This window comes from Xyrauchen texanus, chromosome 18, assembly GCF_025860055.1.
Source record: "Xyrauchen texanus isolate HMW12.3.18 chromosome 18, RBS_HiC_50CHRs, whole genome shotgun sequence".
Lineage (NCBI taxonomy): Eukaryota > Metazoa > Chordata > Actinopteri > Cypriniformes > Catostomidae > Xyrauchen > Xyrauchen texanus.
Genome location: NC_068293.1, coordinates 24845251 through 24870888, shown reverse-complemented (window position 1 = coordinate 24870888; position 25638 = coordinate 24845251). Strand labels below are relative to the sequence as shown.

Sequence of the window (25638 nt, the reverse complement as noted above, 5' to 3'; positions counted from 1 at the left end):
TCAGAATTTAGTTATACAAATGCATGTACCTCCTGACCTCCTCACACACATGCTCTTCATGTGCACATCCACTGTCATTTTCACATTCTTCTTTTGTTCTATACACGCTATTGTATCTTCTTCTTCTTGCACTTCTTGAAAGCAAAGCAACACCTCAACTGTTGGCACTTTGTGGACCCACTAATAATGCAAATATGTCCTTGTGCATGCACATTTTTCAGTACACACAGTTAGAAAATTCGGGCCACACAGTTTCAGTGCAGGAGCACTCTGCTGATGACAAAATTTGCATCACCTGACCTGTACGCAGATGCCTAGTGTTCTTGTCTAACTAAAGTATACTTTGGAATACACTAGCATTTGGCCTCAAAGCAAGCAGACATGGACTAAAAAACAAAAATTTTAATCATGTACTTAAGAGTTTAAGAGAAACATTCAAGTCACACTACTTAAAATTCAGACAAATAAGACCTAATTAGGTTTGACAGCATTTATCACTAACACACACTTGGTGGAATGCCTACACTCTTTACTCATTCTTTAGATTAAAGATTTATCATTGGTCCATGTTGTCAAACAAATCTCTAAAATAAATATTTTAGTGAGGAGATTTCAAGTAACTCCACCAACTATAATCCCAACAATGAATCACATGAATCTGTTTAATTTTAGACTAGAGTTCTTAACATACATTTCACAGACACCCATATAAAATGAAAATAAAAAATCTGATATATTCAGTTGGCAGATGTAGAAATAAATCAGAAAATTAACTAAAGGTTGTGTTAGGCTAAAGGTAGGGATGGCCAATACCATTTTTTTTTTCTTAAGTCCGACACCAAAATAAATACTATCAAGGCCAACAATGCCAATATCCAGTTGATATATCATATCCAATACCAGTACAGATACCTCTACTAAATGGAATGTTTTGATTATTTCTTATGATAAAATGGGTGATTATAGTCATAAAAATACATTAACATTAAATATCCTACAGATTTCCCTTTTTTATTATTATTTCCAATTAATAACAATGATCTCAACAATGAATGAGTATACAATCAATCATATAACATCTTCTATAGTTTATATCAAATATCACAACTACTTATTAGCCTGTAATAAATGTCACATTTAGCTTGGTAGTTACCAGCATGGTCTTTCTTATGAAGATAGTTAAGCTAATTTAAAAGACTGGTAGGGACACTAGCATGCTATGTTGGGGGACCAGCACCCAGCACACAGCATAAGATTATGAACAGCAATGTTGGTCTTTTTAGCAGGGGTTACTGAGCGCTATTTCTGATTGCTTGTGCTTTTCAGCACACATAAAGATGGGCGGAATATTCATGGAATAAGGATTAAAAAAGTTCTATTATATTTGTTAAATAAAAATCACTTTGAAGCTCATGATACACATTATTATTCATGCTAAATGAATAATAAAATCATTAGTATAAAAAAAACATAGTTTACAACATCAGTATTGAAAACCCATCCCTAGATGAAGCGTTTACGTTCCTTTTTGCTAATTGTATAAGGATCTATAATGTGCTACAGGTAAAAGTTTAAAAAGTATAGTATTCTGGCAAAGAAAGCCATATAAATACTTGGTTTGAGTATTTGATGAAGCAATAATGTGCATACTCATGCCATTAGCTCTTTATCCAAATAATATTTCACACTGAATTTCTTCTTTTAATGCCCTCCTTTCAGCATAAGGCATGAGTGCATCCAACTTTCATTTTAGTGGCTTAAGTAAGAGCTGGGATTTAAACAACATGAATTCACTGTGAGGTAGCCCTCTCATAAATTTGTCAACACGGCACCACACAGTAGAGCTGTCCACCCTGATTTACGCCCTATTGGAATTGATTGACAGGCGGTCGGTTAAGTGGCCCAGTTCGAGGTCTTTTCAGACAGGCGAGATGGAAAGATCAAGACTAGCTCTCACAGTCAACCTAATTGAAAATGAGAAGGAAGGGAGCATGGGCTGAGGCAGAGAAAACAATAAACATTCCCGGCCATCAACAGGATGTTGGACTGGAACCGGTTCATGTTTGGGCTTAACAGAACACAATATATATGTGGAGTACGGCTGTTGATTTTTCTTTGATAGCAGCAGTTTGGAACGTCTTTGGGAACTGTGAGTAGAGAGGGAGTCTGAACAGAGAGACTTTAGGGTGTGGATGAGATCAGAGGATATGACTAGTCAGGTTGGCATGGTTTCTGGATGTTGTGAGCAAACCATAGCCCAGTAGTACATCACTGTCATTTGAACAGGGGATGATACACATCACAATGAGAAACAAGATAAAGACAGTTCCTTAAAGCTTATTAAATCATTTGAATGTTTTACTTTCTGAAACACTGTGGCACTTTCAAATTATAGCTATGTTTGTTTGAATGGTATGACATGTCATGTTCTGTCCAATGCATTGAGTTTGGGATGGGATTACTTGTTTGTTGAATGATGGTAGATGGGGCTGGGGCTATAGGAGTGTTTGGGAACCTGTTTGGAAACAAATTCCCATTGTTGTAACAGAAGTTACATCCAACAGTTTTTTAATTCAAATGTAATCTATTGAGCAAGTAGTCTCTTGGAAAAAATAGAGATAAAAATAAAATAAAAAATCGAACATAATTATAAATTTTTTTTTTAAATACCGCACCATTCAATTTTTTCGCCCATGTAGTCTAATGTTTGCTCATGATACACATACAAAAAAATAAAAAATAAAAAATATTTACTTTAAAGTAGGCAACTTCATCAAACAATGCTGATATTTGGAAATGAAATGAGGAAATATATGCATAAAATATTTTACAAATTGATTATAAAAAGACAAAGAGCTGACTGGAACAAAAAAAAAGACAATGAGACAGTGAGAGAAAAAAGATGATGCACTAATAGGGTAATTCTCACAGCCCCTCTGGTGGCATTACAGTGCATTCAGCAGGGCCTGAGCAACCCAGGGTGAACATGGATTTGGATATGACTATTAAATTAACATGAAAGAGTAATTTTACATCAGACTGGCTTCAGGCCAGCTTGAGGAATGAGATGGTTGATAGTACCACTCAGCACTAATGAAAATGACTGTATTTTTCTCAGTGTAATCTCTTGACTCTTCGAAGGCTGTTTAGTGCATGATTTAAGTTCTGGTTTAGATGTAATAATGCTTTGTCTGTGCTGAATTGTACTGTTTCAGCTTCTGTGTCCTTACATTTGACTTGACATTTGTGAGTTTTCAGGTGTGTAAGTACACAGACATTGTTGTCATAATACCGGTTACGAAGGCAGGAGGAGACAGACGAGGGGTGAGGATCTAAGTGTGGTATTTATTGATAATGAAAACAAACAAGACTAGAACAAATGAAACATCCACGATGGGAGAACAAAACCAAAACACGAAAACATCCAAAGAATACACAGGCTGGAGAAACATTCACGGTGGGCAAAGGTAACAATGACAAAATGGGCAAACATCTACATCCAGACATACACATTCAATGACCGACAAAGACTGAGCAAACAACGGGGCTTAAGTACACAAGGATGATGATGATCAAACGATATACAGGCGAGAACAATGATTGAGTGCTGGCAGTGATGAGGGCAGGGAATTATGGGAAGTGTAGTTTATGACAGTTGACAAGTGAAATATGGGGCAGAAAACAGGGGATCATGACCAAGGAGGGCACAAGAGGCAAACAGACAGTCCAAGGGGGCACAGAGGGCAAACAGGCAGTCCACAGGGGCACAGAGGGCAAGCAGGCATTCCACGGGGACACAAGGGGCAGACAGGCAGTCTACGAAGGCCACAAGACAGGGAGTGGGTCAGGTGGCCTGGGAGGCGGCCACAGGACAGGGACATGTTCAGGAGGCCTGGGAGCTGGCCACAGGGCAAGGACAGGTTCAGGAGGCCTGGGAGCCAGCCGCAGGGTAGGGTCTGGAGGCCTGGGAGTCGGCCACAAGACCACAGCCATGGGGAACTCCGAGGGCGAAGCCGTGGTAGGCAGAGCCATTGAAGTTTCTGGTGGCGGAGCCATGGAGGGTGGAGCCGTGGAAGACTCAGGTGGAAGAGCCATGGATGGCTCAGGAGGCGGAACCGTAGGAGGCTCTGGAGGGGGAGCCAAGGGAGGCTTGGGATGCGCTGGCTCCGGGAAGGTCGAAGCTACAGGCGCTGTCTCCGGGACGGTCGAGGCTACAGGCCTGGCTCCGGGACGGTCGAGGCTACAGGCGCTGGCTCTGGGACGGTCGAGGCTACAGGCGCTGGCTCTGGGACGGTCGAGGCTACAGGCGCTGGCTCCGGGACGGTCGAGGCTACAGGCGCTGGCTCTGGTTCGGTCGTTCTATTACGAAGGCAGGAGGAGGAAGACGAGGGGTGAGGATCTAAGTGCAGTATTTATTGATAATAATGAAAACAAACAAGACTAGAACAAATGAAACATTCACAATGGGAGAACAAAACCAAAACACGAAAACATCCAAAGAATACAGCAAACACGGCAAACCATCTACATCCAGACATCCACGTTCAACAACCGACAAAGACTGAGCAAACAATGGGGCTTAAGTACACAAGGATGATGATGATCAAACGACATACAGGTGAGAACAATGATTGAGTGCTGGCAGTGATGAGGGCAGGGAATTATGGGAAGTGTAGTTTATGACAGTTGGCAAGTGAAACACGGGGCAGACAACAGGGGATTGTGACAATACCAGCCATGAAACAAAAGCTTGCACTGTTTTATTAAAATTATCTTCAAGTGTTGTAATTGTATTTTAAATGTAATTTAGTTTTTTCCCTCTCCTTTTCCCCCCTTGTCTATTTGCTGCAAAAATCACAGTTGTAGCAGTATCATATCCAAGCTTGTCTCTTTGAATTTTTGTGATTTTGTTCGTCACATTTTTGGTTTGCCAGCTTAATGCCATGGATGTGACTCCATATAATAATAATAATAATAATAATAATAATAATAATAATAATACAAATTAGGGCTGTCAATCGATTACATATTTTAAATAGATTTAATTACAACATGTGCCAATTAATTAATCAAGTTAATCACAATTAATTGCATATCGTTATTTACAGAGAAAGACTCTGTTTAGGATGGACCACACCGAACCTCACCGAAATTACCGGCCAGGTTGAACAGTGTTTCGCATCCCTGATCTCTGCCTGCATCACCTCGGTCTATTGATGGACTTCGAACTTGAAATGGAATGCACAAATTTAAGATAGTATATAACATAACATATCATAAATGTACAAGTATTGACAATTGAAATACATTACATTGTTACTAAATATTTATTGTGGCAGCAGACAAGCAGACAATTATAAATAGCAACAAATAATAAATTGTAGTGCATTGTTAAATTATGTCCAAAATAATTAATCAGGGTCTCTTGTAAGGAGATCAAACACAAATCAACAATAAACACAAGTGTTATTTTTACTTTATCATTTCTTTATCTTATGTTTATGATGTTGACAGATTTGATTTAACTATATATATACTAAAACAGTTGAAGAATCAAAGTGACCCAATTTAAAATCTGTTAGGTCCAACTGCATCTTAAATATACTATAGTGTTGCCACAGGGCATTTCTTCATGAGGTATGGTCAAATAGGTAAATTATTTTTCTCTTACAGGTTGCAGGTCTGCTGTTGATGTGTGTAGGTTTCTTGTTGGTTGTAACTATGGCAACAGCCATGACACAAGCACCACCTTGACTGCAAAAAACACTATTATGCTGCCTTCATGTGCTATCGAAGTTATCCTACTTCCCACTTCTGAAGTGGTAATTAAGTCATGTTCACCTGCTTTGTTATCGGAAAGAACGGGAAACATGGACAACGGCAGGTTCATTCATACATATTTCTTGATGAAATTTTATTTTGACACCATAATACATATCACTCTGTTAGCTTGTTGAGGATAATGGCATTATGGTAAAATACAAGCTATTTTCACAGTATAAAAATGTACAACGTGCATAGTATGGTTGCTAAGATACATAAATGACTTTGACCAAAACGGCAAGCACTAACAATTTGCTTTATTTAGAAAAATGAACAAAACCTCTCATTCACTACAGAAACTGTACTCTCCTCCGCCATGTTGAAAGTATAGACATCCTCCCATCTTGGGTATCAATATTATCTCAGAGTTTCCCAGTCGTAATTACAACTTGAGGTATCATTCATGTGCAACTTCCGAGTTGTAAACCCTATATTTACGATAATTCCGATAGCATGTGATGGCAGCATTAGATACTGCGTCCAGTGTGTAACAGACTTTATTTTGGGTATGTAGCATCAGATTTTTATTTATTTATTATTTTTTATAGTCAAAATCACTATATATTTTTTAAGGTTAAATGGAGATTGAAATTTTGAAACACGCTTATCAATATCACTGTATTCTGTTGGCTCCGTTCAGGTGGTTGGTTTCACGAGGCGTGTTATCTGTACTGCTGGAGTCTGACTGATCCCTACTGACACATATTCATGAAAACATCAATATGATGCATCTTGATTGGCTCAACTGAATGGCTATCTAAAAACAATATTCCTTTATGATGGAATTTATGTCTAGGGCATGATTAATTGCATAATTTTTTAACACGTTATTCTTCATATAATTAATCGCACCAAATGAACCCGTTAAATAGACAGCCCTAATAAAAAAGGCTTCCTAGCTAAACAGATGATATTAAATTGCCCACTTTGAGAAGTTATTTGATAAAATGTAACCTTTTCTTTAGTAGACTGCTTTGTATCTCTTTGATTTCAGTCACTCAAGTTAGCCAGGTTCTGACTTCATACACTGCTATTTGGTTGCAATTCCAATAAATGAATCAGCTGGCTATCCAGTTACTCAGTTTTAATAAAGTTTTTCTCGTAGTTGGCACTTGACAAGTGTTAAAGGTTTTTTGTTAGCACTTTACAATAAGGTTCAATTTGTTAACATTAGTTAACAAAATTTGTTAACATGAACTAACAATGAACAATACTTTTATAGCATTTATTAATCTTGGTTAATGTTAATTTCAACATACACTACTAACTTTTTTAATTGTTAAAGTATTCGTTAACATTAGTTAATAAATTGAACTAATGTGAACTAACAATGAACAACATCTGCAGTTAGTGAGGGGATTTTTCTATTATATAATTTATATAGTTTTTCTTTTTTTTTTTTTTTGCTTCTGTGCCTTCTGCCATACTACTATGTAAATGCCAGCTTTACAAGCAAAATGGTATACAGTGCTGTTGTTCAATGTACAGTGGCATTTACCTCATAATTAACATGTAAATGTGGCCAGTCACGTGTGCATTTATTCAAACAAATTAATCTTTTTTATATCATAAAGTTACAGAAATTACAGGACAAGACAATGCATCTTAATTACAATAAATGTACAGCAAATAAGTATTTTTTAATTTTTTCATTAGCGAGCAAGTTTTGAGTTCTCAAAGTCACAGTATGTTTTGAATTGTTTTTTTTTTTTATCAAAAGATCAAATACATTTTCATATGACCCTTTTACTATTGGACCCTAGATGTAGATGACCATTTGATATGATACTGTGGAGTGGAAATATTATAGTAGTCTAAATTGTGATGTTATGTCTGATAACATGTAATTTTGGTTCCAGGGTTATTTGTTGCTATCCTGACATTTTAGGGAGGTATATGAGTATTGCAGTGACTGTGCACCAGTTGAAAAGTGTGCGTGCTAAATAAAGGAGCTGAAATGATATCAAGACTGTCCGTCATGCTACTAAAAGAGGATGGGATTGGAAAGGGGACAGAAGAAAGAACAAATAAGAGGGTCTCTCTCTTTGCACACTCTCTTTTCATGTCACTCTGTGCCTTGGTGTGTTTATGTGGTTTCAAGTAATTGCTGCCACTCTTCACCTTGGCCTAGGGGGAGCTCTTGAATCATACATAACTAGAGATGTGTGGAGTTGAATCAGGAAGGAGGTCCTTTGTGTCATGCTCAAACATGCACAAAAAAGCAGTATAATTTTGATGAGGCCTAGAGTGTGCAACTTTCCCATGGTAGGGGCATACGAGAGCACAGCAGCCCTTTCTGAACACAAAGATCCTTCCTGGAATTCATAACCTGTTCCTTCCTCCACTCAGACAATCACACACCAACATTTGTGTATTTATGTGTGTGTGTGTGTGTGCGTGCAATAGTGTGCCAGACAAAGTGGCTCTCATTGTTCTGTCAATATCTGAGCCCACACATTTGCTTTTAAAATAATCCAATCCATCCAATCAATCCAATAATCCGATCCATCACTTTTGAAGCAGGTTGCTGGACCACCTTTACTCCAATAAAAAATTATGACATCATTTTATGCCAAAAAACAAAAACTTATCACACCGAAATGCCCAGTGTAACAAAATCACCACCACAAATTTTTGGTTCCCTTTACAAAAAGCTTCACTTTGATGCTGCACTGCTAAGCGCTATGGGGAACAACTCTAGCTGTGAACCGAGCTGAAATAGTGTGTGTAACACGTCAATGAACATTGACCGAAATTTATAGCCTCGGCTGATGTAATCATTAGATGCACCTGTGGCCAGGCTATAAATGGATACGTCACCAGGTGTCGTCAGATAACTCTTTTTTCAGAGCGATTCTGTTTCTGTGTGTTTCACAAACCCTGTCAAAACTTTCTTTCCTCTGTTAGAAGTTAGAATCAGTTAGGCAGTGTGCAGTGAACGTTGTTCTCTTTTCTCTTCTGTTTAGAAAATATTATATATATATATTTCTAAAAAAGAAAGAAAAAAAGAGAGAATGACTGAAAGCCGCAAACAGTGTGTGTTCCCCTCTTCTCGCTCTATAGCTGAAGACGACACACATCAGTTTTTGCTGTTTGATTGGGGGTAAGAGCACGCTGCTCTCGCGTTGCAGCAGGGCGGGTGCCAGCACTGCGATTTGCTTTAACAGGCAGAGTGCGTCGTGCTTGCCTCGCTTGCTTCCAGGAGTCAGCACTCACAAAAAAAAAAAAAAGATCGTTCGTGGGGCTCTTGCATGGATTTGGCTGAGGAGCAAGAGACGGGTTGTTCCCTTTCTCTCACTTTCTCCCCAAACCCAGCTGGTCCTTCACATGATCTCGAAGCGATTTCCGACGCTTCTTCGGATCATGAGGTGGATCACGATTCTCTTCCCGCCTCCGAGCTTTCCGTCCGTGATAGAAAATCTACGGAGGAATTGCTCGATGTTGTTACTCGTGCGGTTGCCAGATTGGACTGGCCACGTGAAAAAGAGACCCCCAAACGCTCCAAATTAGGGGATAGATTTTATCTTCCAGTCGAAGAAAGGGAACGCCTCATGGGTCCCTTCCCTTCTTTGATAACCTCCATGAAGAGCTTTTTCGCTCATGGAGAACCCCTAAAAAAAATAAAAATATAGGCCTATATATATTTTCTTCCCGTGTTCACATACCCTCGACGTCATTATATTCGACTATCGTGGGTGCTGAGGCACGGGGGTATTCAGTGATGACGCCGGTCGAAGAGACACTTGCGGGCTATCTCTCGCCGGGCTCGGCATCGTCACTTAAGAAGCCCTCTCTCCCTCAAAGCCTTGTAGGACAACCTCCACTTTAGTGGGAAGGGCTTATCAAGCAGCAGGTCAGGCTGGTGCCGCTCTGCACACTATGCTGTTTTACAGACGCACCAGGCTGACCTCCTGGATCGACCTGAGTGTGGGTTCTGGCGCTTGACGAGCAAGCCTCAGACCCGCCTGGTCCTGACTGAAGGGAGGCTCAAAAGCAAAGCGTGGCGAGTCGTGCTCCTCCTCCCAGGGATTGGGGACAGTCTCGCCACTCGCCAGCCCCCAAGCAAGACCTCAGGAGTATAAATTCTAGTAAGAGAAAACCCTGACGGTCTTGCGCCTAGATTAGGGGTAGCTCCCTCGGGACGGGCGCTGCTTCACTTCACCCCTCCCGGTACCCCTCGAAGCCCCTCCATTCCCGCCACCTCTTGGTGTTTCGGGTTGCAGAGGCTTCCGTCAAAATTGGGTGTTTTCGCTGTTCCTGCATTTTATTCAGGACATGAAACACTCGACAACCCCTCAACAGGAAGTGTTCAAATATAATACCCATCTCAGATATCCTGGCAGCAAAGAAAATATTCTTTTCTGTTGGTCTTATAAGGGCGTCAGGATTTTATTCACTCACCGCTTTTCCGTGTTTCAACGGCGTGTTCTCACTACTGTGAACCGGATTTCTTTTTATGTAAAAACAAAAAACTCAATCTCCTGGTTAAAGGGGCCATGGTATGTGTTCCCCTTCCAGAGAGAGAGTTAGGTTATTACTCTAAATACTTCCCGTTTCCCATGGAGGGTGAGGGGTGGCGTCTGGCTTAGATCTTAAAGCTTGGGTGTTCAAGTCCAAGATGATGCCTGTCAAGACGGTCGTGTCTCAAGCCCTACAACTCGTTTGGCTGGTCACCATGATCTTATGATGCACTTCTATACTTCATTTAGAAGTTCTGCCACAACATGGAAAGTTCCTGAGGTTCCGGGGGCGAAGTCTACCAGGGTCAGGTTCTTTCACTCAGCCTAGCCCTTTTTACCTGCACATTCACAATGCATGATGTAGCGCTGGCTCCTTGAACTCTGGGGCATCTGCATTCTGAATTATTTAGATGACTTGCTGATCCTAGCGCAGTTCCAGGAACTGGCAGTTCAGCACAGGGACATCGTCTTAGCTCATCTGTTTCTCTGGGGTTGAGGCTCAACGCCAAGAAAAGCGTCCTCTCTCCCACTCAGAACACTGTCTATCGGGGCATCATATGGAGTTCAATCACAATGCGGGCACAACTGTCTCCCGCTAGGATTGAGTCCATTCAGATCCCCCTGAGCAAAGTCAGGCTAGGTCAAAGTTGCACTGTTATCAGTATCAACGCTTTCCAGGTCTCAGGGCGACCGCGGTGATCCCTCTGGACCTTCTGCTCATGAGACCGTTTTTGTTGTGGCCAAAAGCCAGGGGATTTCTTCCAAGGGCCAAAACCCCTAGGCTAAAAAGGGTTACGCGCCTCAGGCTTCGTTCCCTTTCTATGTGGTTCAGACCCCGGTTTTCTGCCTTGGGTCCCACTCTAGGTGCGTCTTGTTGTCGCAGACTGCTAAAGACAGACGCCTCCCTGATGGGCGGGGTAGTGGCCTTAATTGGTCATCCAGCTTAAGGGGATAGGAGAGTCGTCAGCGCGGTTGTCACAGTCACTGTCTCGGGTTGATGGCTGTATTTCTGGCCCTGAAATACCTCCTCCTGAGGCTGCCATGTCTTGGTGCGGGTGGACAATACAGCGGTAGCCTCTTACATAAATCATCAAAGAGACCCACGTTCTTGTCAGCTGTATTTCTGACACGTCGGATTCTCCTTAGGGCCCAGGGTAAGCTCCTGTCACTCAGGTCAGTTATATCCCTGGATGCCCGTGATACGGGAGCAGATTTACGGTCCAGACAGAAAATACCAACGGGGAGTTAAGAACTCCACCCTAAGGTAGTAGTTGCCCAGAGTTCGCCAGCAAGGGTTTTTGCTCTTACTGATAGCACCGCTGGCCTAACAGGGCTTGGTTCTCGAGCTAATCTCTTCCCTCGACGGCTCGCCTTGGGCGATTCCGAACAGGAAGGATCTTCTATCTCAGGCACAGGGCAATATTTCATCCCTGCCCGGAATTGTGGAATCTTTCATGTTTGGCCCCTAAGGGTACCAACTGAGGGACACAGGGCTTTCTGCTGAGGTTATCGAGACCTTTTTAAATGCTGGGCTTTTTCCACTTGGAGCAAGTTTGGGTGAGATCTTAGGGCAGAAGAGGACCTCTTTGCCTCTATGAATAGCGCAATGTCTCCTCTACTTCTCCCTGAAATCACCCAGCCCCCTTGGGTCTGGAGGTTAAGACACATACATGACCCAGAATGCATCTGTATGCATTTCTTTCCCCGGTTTCTCTGCTCCCGGAGTCTTGGCGATGTTCACCAGCAAGGGTCTTGCCTCCTATTAATGGCTAGCGCTGGCCGAACAGGATATGTTTCTCGGAGTTAATTCCTCTCCTCGACGGCTCGCCTTGGGCGATTCCGAACAGGGAGGACCTTCTCATCCTTGGCCCAAATTGTGAAACCTTTCATGTCTGGCCCCTAAGGGTACCAAATGAGGTTCACAGGGTTTTCTCTTGAGATTATCGAGACCATTTCAAGTGCTAGGGCTCCCTCCACTCGGAACTGATCTGGGTAGATTTTACAGGGCAGAAGAGGACCTCTTCACATCTGTTGATAGCGCAATGTCTCCTCTACTTCTCCCTGAGTCGCCCAGTCCCCCCGCAGGAGGGGCTGATCGTAGTAACGCATACATAGCACAAATGCGCCTGTATGCGTTTCCTTCTACTAAAGTTCTTATTACAGAACCAGCTTACTGCCAGTTTGCTTCAGTTCTGGATTTTCTGAAGAAAGAACTGTCAGCGGGCACTTGCCTCGCCACTGCCAGGTTCTATGTGGCCACTGCGGTTTGCCACGGCTTGGTGGGCGGGGTGCCCTCAAAGAGGCATCCTCATTATTGCCCGGGCCTACGAGGCGCGCAGTCAAGTGTCGCCAGTAGATTTTAGGGCGCATTCTACCAGAGGGCTCTCCTCCTTGGCTAGAGGTCTCCCTCTGCAGCAAGTTTGTGATGTGGCAGGTTGTCCTCTCCGCACACATTCATTAGATTTGTATAGTTTGGATGTTTTGCCACTCCGGGCTCTTATGCCCTCGAGTCGACATCTCAAGCTCATGTCTGGACAAGTTTGTGATGCGGCAGGCTGGTCCTCTCCGCTCACATTCATCAGTTTTTATGACAAGTTTGTGTTGCGATAGGGTTCTCTTCGCACACATTCATCGAACTTTATGGGTTAGATGCTTTGCTACTCTGGACTCTTATGTCCTTGAGTCGACATCTCAACCCATGCCTAAACAAGTTTGTGATGCGGCAGGTTGTCCTGTCCACACACATTCATTGGACTTTTTTAGTTTGGATGTTCTGCACTCGAACTTTATGGGTTAGATGCTTTGCTACTCCGGACTCTTATGTCCTTGAGTCGACATCTCAGCCCATGCCTAAACAAGTTTGTGATGCGGCAGGCTGGTCCTCTCCGCTCACATTCATCAGTTTTTATGACAAGTTTGTGTTGCGATAGGGTTCTCTTCGCACACATTCATCGAACTCTATGGGTTAGATGCTTTGCTACTCCGGGCTCTTATGCCCTTGAGTCGACATCTCAGCTCATGCCTGAAAAAGTTTGTGATGCGGCAGGCTGGTCCTCTCCGCTCACATTCATCAGTTTTTATGACGAGTTTGTGTTGCGATAGGGTTCTCTTCGCACACATTCATCGAACTTTATGGGTTAGATGCTTTGCTACTCTGGGCTCTTATGCCCTTGAGTCGACATCTCAGCTCATGCCTGAACAAGTTTGTGATGTGGCAGGCTGGTCCTCTCCGCTCACATTCATCAAAATTGAATGGTTTAGATGTTTATGCTACTTCGGGCTCTTATGCCCTTGAGTCGACATCTCAAGCTCATGTCTGAGACCTCTCGCGTTTTTGTGAGTACACTGCACAACCGTAGGGGTCCGGACAGCCCCAAGTGCGGCGGCGTGGGTATTGCGTTCCCCGTAGCACTTAGCAGAGCAGCATCAAAGTGAAGCTTTTTGTAAAGGGAACGTCTCGGGTTACATGTGTAACCCTTGTTCCTTGAAAAAAGCGAGATGCTGTGCTGCTTTACCGCACTGGGACGTCCCAGGACTGCTCTTCAAAAAGAAGTATCTGATGACACCTGGTGACGTATCCATTTATAGCCTGGCCACAGGTGCATCTAATGATTACATCAGCCGAGATTATAAATTCCGGTCAATGTTCATTGACGTGTTATACACACTATTTCAGCTCGGTTCACAGCTAGAGTTGTTCCCCGTAGCGCTTAGCAGCGCAGCATCTTGTTTCCGCTTTTTTCAGGGAACAAGGGTTACACATGTAACCCGAGACGTTTTCTCTCATTTCAAATTAACACTATATAAACAGATCAGCAATGGCATTAAAACCACCTGCCTAATATTGTGTAGGTCCATCTTGTACTGCGAAAACAACACCAACCCACATATCAGAATAGCATTCTGAGATGCTATTCTTCTCACCACAATTGTACAGAGTGGTTATCTGAGTTACCGCAGACTTTGGCATCGTAGCTCCTAAACTATGGAACAGTCTCCCTAACACTGTTCGAGATGCAGACACACTACCTCAGTTCAAGTCTAGACTAAAGACTCATCTATTTAGCCAGGCATACACCTAATTTATCCTCCAATCCACAATTAGGCTGCTTTAGTTTAGTCTGCCAGAACAAGAAACCAGAAACATTGATCATGATTTATAAATCTGCAATAAATTGAATGGCATCTATGCTTATATTATTTTATTTGTTTCCCTGTATCAACCTCAGGACTCCTATCCTGAGGTCACCAGAACCGGCTGGATCCAGCACCATTTCTGCTTTTTGTTGGACTCCACTGCTACGTGTTGCTGAATGATGATGACTAAATGCAGCCGGTGCCAGCCAAACATCACTTCAGTCTATTATGATGGACTTCAGAGGATGAACTGATGCCAACTCCAACCATAACACATGGGATACTTCATATGCCATTGTCTGAACCTTGGATTTAGGATGGACCACACCGAACCTCACCGAAATTACCGGCCAGGTTGAACTGCGTTTCGCATCCCTGATCTCTGCCTGCATCACCTCGGTCTATTGATGGACTTCGAACTTGAAATGGAATGCATAGACTAACAATTGCCAACAAAGGCCTTCATCAGCCAATTAACAAGGAAAATTGCATCTATGTGAACTTCGGCAGTTAATCCAGGATGGACTTCAAAGACATTGGTCATGAATATTACTGTTCAAACAAAATCGATGTTTAAACACTGACCCTTAACACTTACTTAGTTTAATAATTTTAAACCATTACTTTAACTATACATAAGTAATATTTGCATTATATTCATGATGTTAGCTAAAGTGGAACTGGCCCTCACAGTGAGTCTGGTTTCTCCCAAGGTTATTTTTCTCCATTAATCAACATCTTATAGAGTTTTGTGTTCCTTGGCACAGTTACCTTCAGCTTGCTCACTGGGGTTATTAATACAATTATTATTTAATTACTTAATTTTAAACATGATAAACAATCGTATTTTATCTAATTACACAATGAGGATTCATTGACATTATAGACATTACATTTTTATCGTCTGTTAATGCCTGATCTTCTGTAAAGCTGCTTTGAAACGATGTGTGTTGTGAAAGGCGCTATACAAATAAAATTGACTTGACTTTGTCAGTTCGAACCAGTCTGGCCATTCTCTGTTGACCTCTCTCATCAACAAGGCATTTCCGTCTGCAGAACTGCCGCTCACTGGATGCTTTTTGTTTTTGACACCATTCTGAGTAAAATCTAGAGACTGTTGTGCATGAAAATCCCAGGAGATCAGCAGTTACAGAAATACACAAACCAGCCCATCTGGCACTAACAATCATGTCACGGTCCAAATCACTGAGATCACTGTGGCAGGGCGGAGGGCGGGGCCGGGTCATGATCATACCCGGTCCCATATTGGGCTAATCAAGCTGCTGAGGTTTAAAGGTCGACTGCAGAGTATCGTGCGGGAGAGAGAGATCGTTAGCGGACATGTCCGTCATGTGTGTGTTTATGTCTTCTTTTAAGTTTATCATTAAAACTATTATTTATATTGAAAAGCCGGTTCTCGCCTCCTCCTTGCCCATCCTTTAATTGTTTTACAATCACATTTCCCCATTCTGATGGTTGATGTGAACATCAAAAGTAGCTCCTGACCCGTATCTGTATGATTTTATGCACTGCTGCCAAATGACTGGCTGATTAGATAATCGCATGGATGATTGTAAGATGGGCAGGTTTGAGTATTTCTGTAACTAATGATCTTCTGGAATTTTCTCACAAAACAGTCACAATTACTCAGAATGCTGGCAAAAATAAAAAACAAATTCAGTGAGCACCAGTTCTGTGGACGGAATTGCCTTTGTTTTTTTTTTGTAATTCAACTTTTTATTGTTCAGCAGTAAAAAAAAAAAAAAAAACAACAACAACTTCAGAGTACATCACCACAATTTTCAGTAATTACCTTTGCAATTACACATTCAGCCACAAGTCAATATCAGTAGAATACAATCCAAACAAAAGAACATGGAAATTAATAAAATGTTAAACACTCCTACTCATTCACAACATTTTTATATGTTGCCAAAATGTATCCCATGTTTTTTTTTTTAGTTTCTTCCTCATTATCCAGTCTCCCTAACATACACTCATATGAGGCAATTTCAATCATCCGATCAATCCAATCTTTCAGTTCTGGGGTTTTGGGGCACCTCCATTTGCGTAAAATCATCCTGGCCGCTGTAATACAACCAATCTTAATAAGGGTGAATGTATTTTTTGCTATGTTGGGTATCACTGATTTATCTCCAAGAAGGCATAGTCGTGGTTCCACAGGTAAATTTGACCCCATATACTCTTCCAAAACTCCCATAATTTTACACCAGAATGGGTGAACTAAAGAACATTCCCAAATCATATGTAGATAAGTACCATCTACTTTATTACATTTCCAGCATAGATTATTTCCTGCTATCCCCATCCTGTAAAGCCTAGATGGTGTATAATAATATCTTTGTACTATTTTGTATTGAATGAATTTTCCCTAGCTTCCCTTATGTTCTTACCCACATTAGATAGGATGTACAACCAGTCATTATCATGGATATTAATCCCCAAATCCTTCTGCCATATTGTTTTCAGGTTATCACATGCATCTGCAGTTACACTAATCAATGATTTGTAACACATAGAAGCAGTCTGAGCCTCATGTGGTAACTGAAGATAGGCATAAACAGGGTTCTCACTTGTACTGAATTTGTTCTTGACACAATGTCTAATCTGCAGATATTTCCAAAAATGTTCTCGGCCCCTAATGCAATATTTTTCCATTAATTCAGAGTATGACATAAAAATTCCATTCTCAAACAGATCACTGATTACAGTTATTCCTTTAAGATGCCATTGCTTCCAAAAACCCTTGCTCTACCTATACAAATTTCAGGATTATTCCACAATGATGCATATAACTGCCTATAATGTGATGACCTACACATTTTATGAATTTTGCTCCAGACATGTCTCGAGTGTATTGTCACTGGATTAGAGTCCCATTTAGCTCCAGAGCATTGAGAAAGAATGCTAATGGGATGAAATGGTGAGGCCAGTTTCTGTTCTATTTTGACCCAGTCCAATTCAGACTCTGTCCCGTTCCAGTGTTTAGCCAGTTTGGCCATTTCAAAAGAGATATTATACATCCTCACATCAGGTAATCCAAGGCCGCCTTTGTGCCTTGGGGAGGTCAGCTTGCTGATTTTAATCCTGGGTCTTTTTCCTTCCCATAGAAAGTCCTTGATAATTGTATCATATCTTTTAAAGATAGAGTCTGGAATGTTCACAGGTATCATCATGGATATATAATTGAACTGTGGAGCAATAACCACTTTGACTATATTCACTTTACCCCACAAAGACAGTTTTAGCTGTACCCATTTATCAACATTGTTTTTTATTTTTGACAGCAGCAGTTCATAGTTTAGCATCATTATGTCCTCCAAATTCTGCGTTAATTTGACCCCAAGGTACGGAATTGCCTTTGTTGAAGAGAGAGGTCAATGGAGAATGGCCAGACTGGTTCGAACTGACAAAGTCTATGGTAACTCAGATAACCACATCAGAATGCTTTTCTGAGATGCGGGTTGTCACTGTTTTGGCGGCACAAGGGGGATCTACACAATATTATGCAGGTTGCTTAAATGTTGCGGCTGATCGGTGTGTGTATATATATATATATATATATGAAAGTAAAAATGGTTACATTGCAAGTTTGTTGCTTTACACATCTAATTCTAATGGCATCCCATATACATATGAAAATGGTCAAGTTATGAAGATTGGTTTGGCTGTCATTTTCACCTGCAAAAAAAAGATTCTGAACCAACAAAATCTTTCTGGTGAAGCTGGATGTACTGGTGGTTAAGCTTGTTAAAATGCCTGGTGGACCCATGTTGAGGGAACAGTATCTACAGCATACAACATATGCTGCTGACCAGCAATGCTGGTCTTTTCAGCAAAGAATTACAAATACTAATGCCAACACCAACAAGCCAGAACTTGAAGAACACTTGAGATATAAACTACAATGCAATAATTTCTTAATGAGTTTAAGAAATACTTATTGTAGGGCACAAAATGGATATAAAGCCTTTCCTGCTAAAAAAAAATCTGACGTAATCTAGACAAAAAAAAACTCATGACAGCTGCAAACACGATTAGACAATCGTAAATTACAGTATATCTCAAAACACTCCGAAAATAGAGTAGATACAATTTGCCCATGGGTGCTCTTTTTGACTAAAAATACATACAGTACATGCAAGTCAATGATGTATTTTGTGGGGGCATACACTTGGGATGCATTTCTGCGTTTAAAAACAGTGAGAAGAAGCACACGTAAAGGAACAGAATGCAGGGGTCTCAACATGGCTAGGCTTGTCGCCAATTATTTAGTAGAATTATATAGTAGGCTAGAGAGAATTTCCACTAGCTAAAGCTTTCAAATGGTTTCTTGATGTTATATTGAACAATTCATGGTACTGCCATGGTACTGCCGGGCACGAAGACACAGGAAGTATAAGGTTTCCACCATGAACGAGAGAGCTCGTCATGGAGGTCATCAAAGAAAGGAAGGGACTGATATAGCCTTTTTTTTTGGCCACCAGACAGAAATCTGACTTCTAGTTTGGAGAATTTTGGGAGTCTCTTGTTCGTGTGGCCAGACTAACTGTAGCCTGGCCACAGCCAGAGTAACCACCTTGAGTAATTCTTCAGCCACTTTATTATTGTACATGGAATGTTCAGAGGTTCAACGTCCCCCTCGTGAACCGAAGAGGGGCCGAAGCGCGCTTCAGGCTTACACAAGATCAGCATGCTTTTCCCCAAAACACACAAAACAAAACTGGTGTGTGTCTTTTTCAGCCATAGAGCGTAAACATGGGTTCAAGAAGTACAAGAAGATGAGGCTGAGCCATCTTGAGTAGGAATTCAAGAAGTACAAGAAGATGAGGCTGAGCCATCTTGAGTAGCGTGAAGAATACTTGGATCAGCAGGATTCATCAGTCATTCTTTTTCTTCTTTTTTTTTAAAGAAAGGAGAAAGAGAAAGGTTTCTGCGCACTGCCTAACAATTCTAACTCCTAACAGAGGAAAGTAGAAAGTTCTGACAGTCAAGAAGCACAACACACACAGAATGATTTGAAGACAAAAGCATTTTGTCAATCTGTATTCGGATGTAGACATCCTGTATTTCCTTTCTCACTTTAATCACTCATTCTGATTACATTTACATTTATGCATTTGGCAGACACTTTGATCCAAAGCGACTTACATAGTCCTTATTACAGGGACAATCCCCCTGGAGCAACCTGTAGTTAAGTGCCTTGATCAAGGACACAATGGTGGTGGCTGTGGAGATCGAAGCGACAACCTTCTGCTTAACAGTTTAGTGCTTCAGCCCACTACACCACCACCACTCGATTAAACAATGTTAGCATGATTTTGTGACTTCACTGATATTCTGTAACCTATTTTCCTCCACATGGACTGTGTTCTGCGAGTACATCAAAGTTATTGCAACCACCTATCTCTTCTGTGAATCAGAGTGGGCACAGAGCTGGTGTGCCTGTACAAACATACTGCTGCCACTGCCTCTTTGAAGTGTCAGATCTCGTCTGGCCCCTCTCAGACATTCACTCTGTCTAACACCATTAGAAAGTCTGAAGAATAGATTTACAAATGCACACTAACCCACCTTCAGTGTTCTAGGGAGACGGGCACAGTTGGAAGCCATCCAGTCAAAAGCAAATGCTTTACATTTTAGGCTTAAGATGTTCTTGAGCAAGGAAGGGGGGTCGAGAACAGGGGGATAAAAATGTATTGTTGCGATTGGACTTTTCTTGTGTGTGTGTCTTGAGACAGTCCTTTAAGGTGTTTCTGTGCCAATTAAATCCAATAATTTAGAACAATACTCAGTCCCTCTATTTTAAAACCTCAAAAATGATCATAATACATCGTTCTCTCCTCTCCAGTAAGGAAGTCAACTCCCTCTTTTTTCTCTTTTACTTTTATTTTCCTCCTTTCTGACTAATTATATGCAGATTTTCACCCTCGCCCATTTCTAAATTTCCTCCAGTGATGCATACAGGGTTACTCTTAAGAGGCCAGCTGTGTGAGAAGGCTTTGCATAGCTTCTCACTAACAGTGAGTCATCTAATCTAATTAGGCTTGTTTTATCTTGTTGTATCTAGAGGGGATGGGCTGAAAGGGAAAAGCAAAGTGGATGGTCATTTACTTCAGCCCAGAGCACTTTTATATTTAATATTCAGCTCAGAAATGGGATATTTTAATCTGTGAACTATGCAAATATTGTTTTAAGGATATTTAAAACAGTCAGGCTGAATATGAAGCAAAACAAACCCCAGAAAACAAATGCATTTTAAATGGAGGGTGCTAATTTATGAGAACAAAATACCTGCCATTTCAAAGTGACAAACAAGTGCTACTGGCTAAACAGCATTGCAATATTACATTTGTAATTTTGGGGATAGAAACAATGAGATCATGTTGTCCTGTAGATTTAATAATTGACTGGGAATCATAAGGCTGCGTGATGAAGGCATTAGTGAGTTAAACTTCTGCCACCACATTAACAAAACTCATATCTGACGGAAGTCACATAACTGCTGATTTTTTTTTTTTAAATAGCTTGTCCTCATCGTTGGAAGTTAATGAAGCGTTCGTTATCTTGACACATTGTTTGAAGCAGCACAAGTGCTAACTTGACAATTTGACAAACCAAACTGGAATTTTTATGATAACTTGTTATCAGTCCTTATTATTATCTCAAGACATCCACTGTATTATATTCTTGAGAGCAAAATGGCATTGAATGGCACAAACTTCACTCAGGAAATACATCCCGCACATGCTCTATTTCATTAATGCTGTGATTGTTTTTCAAGACTCCACTCACGTGTTGATTATTTATCTGTGTTGTTAGCAAAGGTAATTGCAGTGATGTAGAGGGCTGCACTATCTCATTCATTCTCTCTCCAGTTGAAAAAAAAAGTTTTGGTGTTACTCAAACTCCTAATCAGAACGCTGAGAGAGAATGAGAAAAGCACGTTAGCGAATTAATAAATGAATTAATAAATTATACATAGTAAATGTTTGTGGTGACCGAGGGAGCGTTAGATGGAGGAATAGGGGCATTTTGGCCCAGAAACCCATTAGTACCTTAAACGTCAGCAGAGAGAACCGAATGACGTAAAAAAAGCGAAAGAAACATTAAATAAACACAAAGTGATCAAAACCACATTCCAGTGCTGGGATTCAAAATGATGTGAAGACAGCCACTCAAGATGAGTGATAAGTGCACAGGAGCAGTGCACACTCATAAAAATGCAGTCCATTTCATCCTGATTTTGTAGCACCACAATGAAAAAATAAGCTGTATCCATGCCAGCGACCCAGTACTACCACACAGATTGATATGGAGTGGCACGATTCAACAATAATAATAATTTGCCCAATGGTGGAACAATGCCTCCGAATTCTCTTGAATGTGCTAAGAAAAGCTACTTACATAAAAGCCACTTATATGATACTTATGTTATGCTGTTCTGTCCTTTTGACCCTGTTTACACCTGTTATTAAGATGTGTTTTTGGTCATCTGATCACAGGTGTTAAGCGCTAAATTCAGGTCTAAATGGGGTCTAAAAAGTTTTGTGATCAGATCACAAAAACCACATATGAATATGGTAAAAATCTTATGACCGCATCGCATTTGAGCAGTAAACACTAATCCGTCCTGTATGCCTCCCAGCAGCAGCGAAGGGCCACCCCTAACCTGTCAATCAACCCCTGCACTAAAATAAGAGTTTAAACTTTGTCGGTTACAAGCGGTTTAACTCTATGGAAAAAAAAATGGCAGAACATTTTAAAAAGCATATACTCTAAAGCATGAGAACCTAACAGATCTTATTCATTTTGTCTGATACCAACATCCAGGGACACTTATGAGAAGCATGAACATCTGAAGCTCAGGTTAATGCAACTAATACACTAAAATAATGGACAATTCTGCTCAAAATGTTGCATTTATGCTTAGATAAAATTTCAGCTGCATCTGGGAGAAATAGCGTGCCATTTTTTTTTTCTTTTCTTTTTTTGAGCTTTATTTGTCTTTTCTGATTTTGTTGATTTAAAATGTAATGTAGTAATACAATAAAATAGAGATTGATGCACAGTATGGCTTCATGAAACAGAGTCCCTCCCCTCCAAATCCGATCACAAGTGGTCACAGGAGATGCATTTAAGTGAACACATGTAAACAGTGATGTTTCTCACATGCCCAGATGTGAGAGACACATCTTCATACCAGGTGTAAACGGGGTCTTTGAAGCTCAAAAGCTTCACTTCCTATTCACTGTAATTCAATGGCAAAGAATGACCAGCACATACTTCAGAATTCCTCCTTTTGTGTTTCACAAAATAAACAAAGTCCTACAGGTTTAAGTGTTATACGTGTGAGTAAAATATGACAGCATTTTTATTTTTTGTGTGAACTATTCTATTGACACTGTAAGCAAAGACATAAACAGAGACACGTCCTCAAAAAAAAAAAGAAATAAAATGAAAAATGCCTCTGATCCTTGTCATCCAAGTATGGTGCTCATCTCAGAGGGGTCACTGTAAACCCATTTGTCAGGCAGATGTAAACTATTTGTTCAGAAAGCTTTGCATACATTTATGTACCACATATTGAATGGGATTACAATTTCAGAAAAGGAAAAGCTTGTAACATGTATTTTGTCAGTACTGCACAGAATTACTGTCAATATGCTACTCTACTTTATACTAGAAAACAGATTATATTCAGAAACAAATGTTGCAATTACTTAAATTAATTACTTTAATTGACATAATTTTGACAAAATGCCACATAGGGGTTTGATATAGTAAAGAATTTTGATTGAGTGTTAATAAAAACCTCAGTTTAGTTTCTCAGCATGTTAAGAGCTTGTGACAGCTCTGTTATTTATGTGGTGGTAGGGAAGCAGAGGAGGGGCTATAACTTATTTTCAGATAATGACAAACCTCTCAAAAGTTTCTCATCTTTTTTTTCAAGTTTGCTCCTCCACTCTGCAAATCGCAAAGTCATCAATGTGGACACTGTTGTGACAGGCCTAAACTCAAATTTTCACCTGTTCTGAGGTTTCGTCACTTTAAGATGCCAGTTTTATTTCAGCATGGTCCTTTTTTTCTCTTGCTCCTTTAATGTCTACTGTTGTCTTTCTTGTGTATATATATATATATATATATATATATATATATATATATATATATATATATATATATATGTAACTCTGGAAAACAATAAAGAGACCACTGCAAAATCATCAGTTTCTCTGGATTTATTTACTATTTAAAGGTATGTGTTTGAGTAAGATGAACATGTTTGTTTTATTCTATGAAGTACTGACAACATTTCCCCAAGTTCCAAATAAAATATTGTCATTTAGAGCATTTATTTGCAGAAAATGACAACTGGTCAAAATAACAAAAAGATGCAGTGCTTTCATACCTCGAATAATGCAAATAAAACAAGTTCATAATCATTTTTAAGCAACACAATACAAACTTAAGGAAGAGTTCAGAAATCACATCTTTCATGCGTCTTTGCATGCTTTCTACCAGCCTTATACATTGCTGTTGGGTGACTTTATGCCACTCCTGGCACACAAATTCAAGCAGTTCAGCTTGGTTTGATGGCTTGTGGCCAGCCATCTTCATCTTGATCACATTCCAGAGGTTTTCAATGGGGTTCAGGATTGGAGATTGGGCTAGCCATGACAGGGTCTTGATCCGGTGGTCCTCCATCAACACCATAAGCCATCAAACAAATACAAGCTGCTTGAATTAGTTCTTGTTTGTATATATACTCTCTAGTTTTTGCATTCCTTGGTCAGTTCTTGTTTGTTATTGTTTCACTGTCACCATTTTTATTAAAGCCTGCAAATAGATCCTATGTCTCCTGTCTCATCTCAGCAACAATTATTTTCAAGCAGAAAATAAACCAATCAAATTAAAACAAACATCCATTAAAATAATTCAAACAAACAAGAGATAAACCAAACATCCAACAAAACACACAAAAACAGAACACATGAAGACTCGATGTACGTCTGCCTGGAACAAGACAGCGGTGATGTCACTGCAAGAATAATTCTTCACCCTGTCATCCACGCAAGAGTAAATGTAATCATTATTAATTTAATGTGCATACAACAACATTCAAAATAATAGAAAGAAAAAAACAAGCAACCAACATACCGGACAACAGCCAAGGTAACCTGGGTATAACAGATTTTTAGACTCCCTGCCTATTATCAACAGCCGCCATCCGTACTCATACAACGTCACATTAACTGAAACGAAACACCAATTGCAACTTGCACAACTGCCACATCTAATACGCAGATGTAATAAATCAAATGTATACCAGCAGGAAGACAGATGCATGTTTGTGAGACAAGCTCAGACACCATAAGTTACGAGACGGCTAAAAATACAGTCACTCTCCTAACACAATCTCAGCCACTTCAAGCAAGTGACCAGGAAGTAGGAAGGACCCAGAAAATGATGCTTACCTAGGCAACGTACACCAACGATTTATATAAGCTGTGTTTTGTTTCGAAGGCTGCATGCTAGGTAGGACTCGTCCTTTGAAAGCTGAAGTATAATGAGCGTCCTCCTTTAAACAAGACGTCCTTCCTAAGACAAATGGAAACGGAGCATAACATGGTTGCTATGACAGCACACCGCTCTTTGACAAACGCAAGCACTTTCAGTAATAAGGGAACAAAGTCCTTTTAGAAAGGAATTTATGAGGTAAATTTTAGTAGAAAAGAAAATTGATTTTACAGTTGTACTTTTAGTCTAATACTTTATTTTTCTTATATATTAATATAATTATACATATTATATAATCTGCACCCATCTACTGAGATACTGCAGCTTGGGAACTAACATTCCTTGCCTTTGAACATCATATTTACAGGCAAATTTGTGTAATTATTTTTAGACATGTACGTTGAAGCAAAGAATTATGGGTTGTGAGTGCCCACGAAGGATACATCTCATGCATCCTCCGAATTCCCGTGAAAGAAGGTCGCATTCGAAGGCTGCATTCGAAGTGTCCTACTGAAACGAGACAGCCTAGATGATGTATATGGCCGACATATGTGACCTCCGGAGGACGCAGCCTTCCAACATAGACACAGCCTTAGGGTTCTCAAACCCTACTAACCAGGCACCAATCAATGATGTCAAATGCCCACACCACACTCAATTCTGGTGGATACGGTTTTCC

General features: G+C 40.5%; 1 long non-coding RNA gene across 1 annotated transcript in view; it reads right to left on the bottom strand.

Moving 5' to 3' along the window:
• The window catches only part of LOC127659362 (uncharacterized), a 52451-nt gene extending 27423 nt beyond the window's left edge, over nucleotides 1–25028 (bottom strand). Inside the window, exon 1 of the long non-coding RNA XR_007972527.1 lies at nucleotides 24917–25028. This is a non-coding gene — a long non-coding RNA (uncharacterized LOC127659362). The remainder of the gene's footprint in view (nucleotides 1–24916) is intronic.
• Nucleotides 25029–25638: the final 610 nt, after the last annotated feature.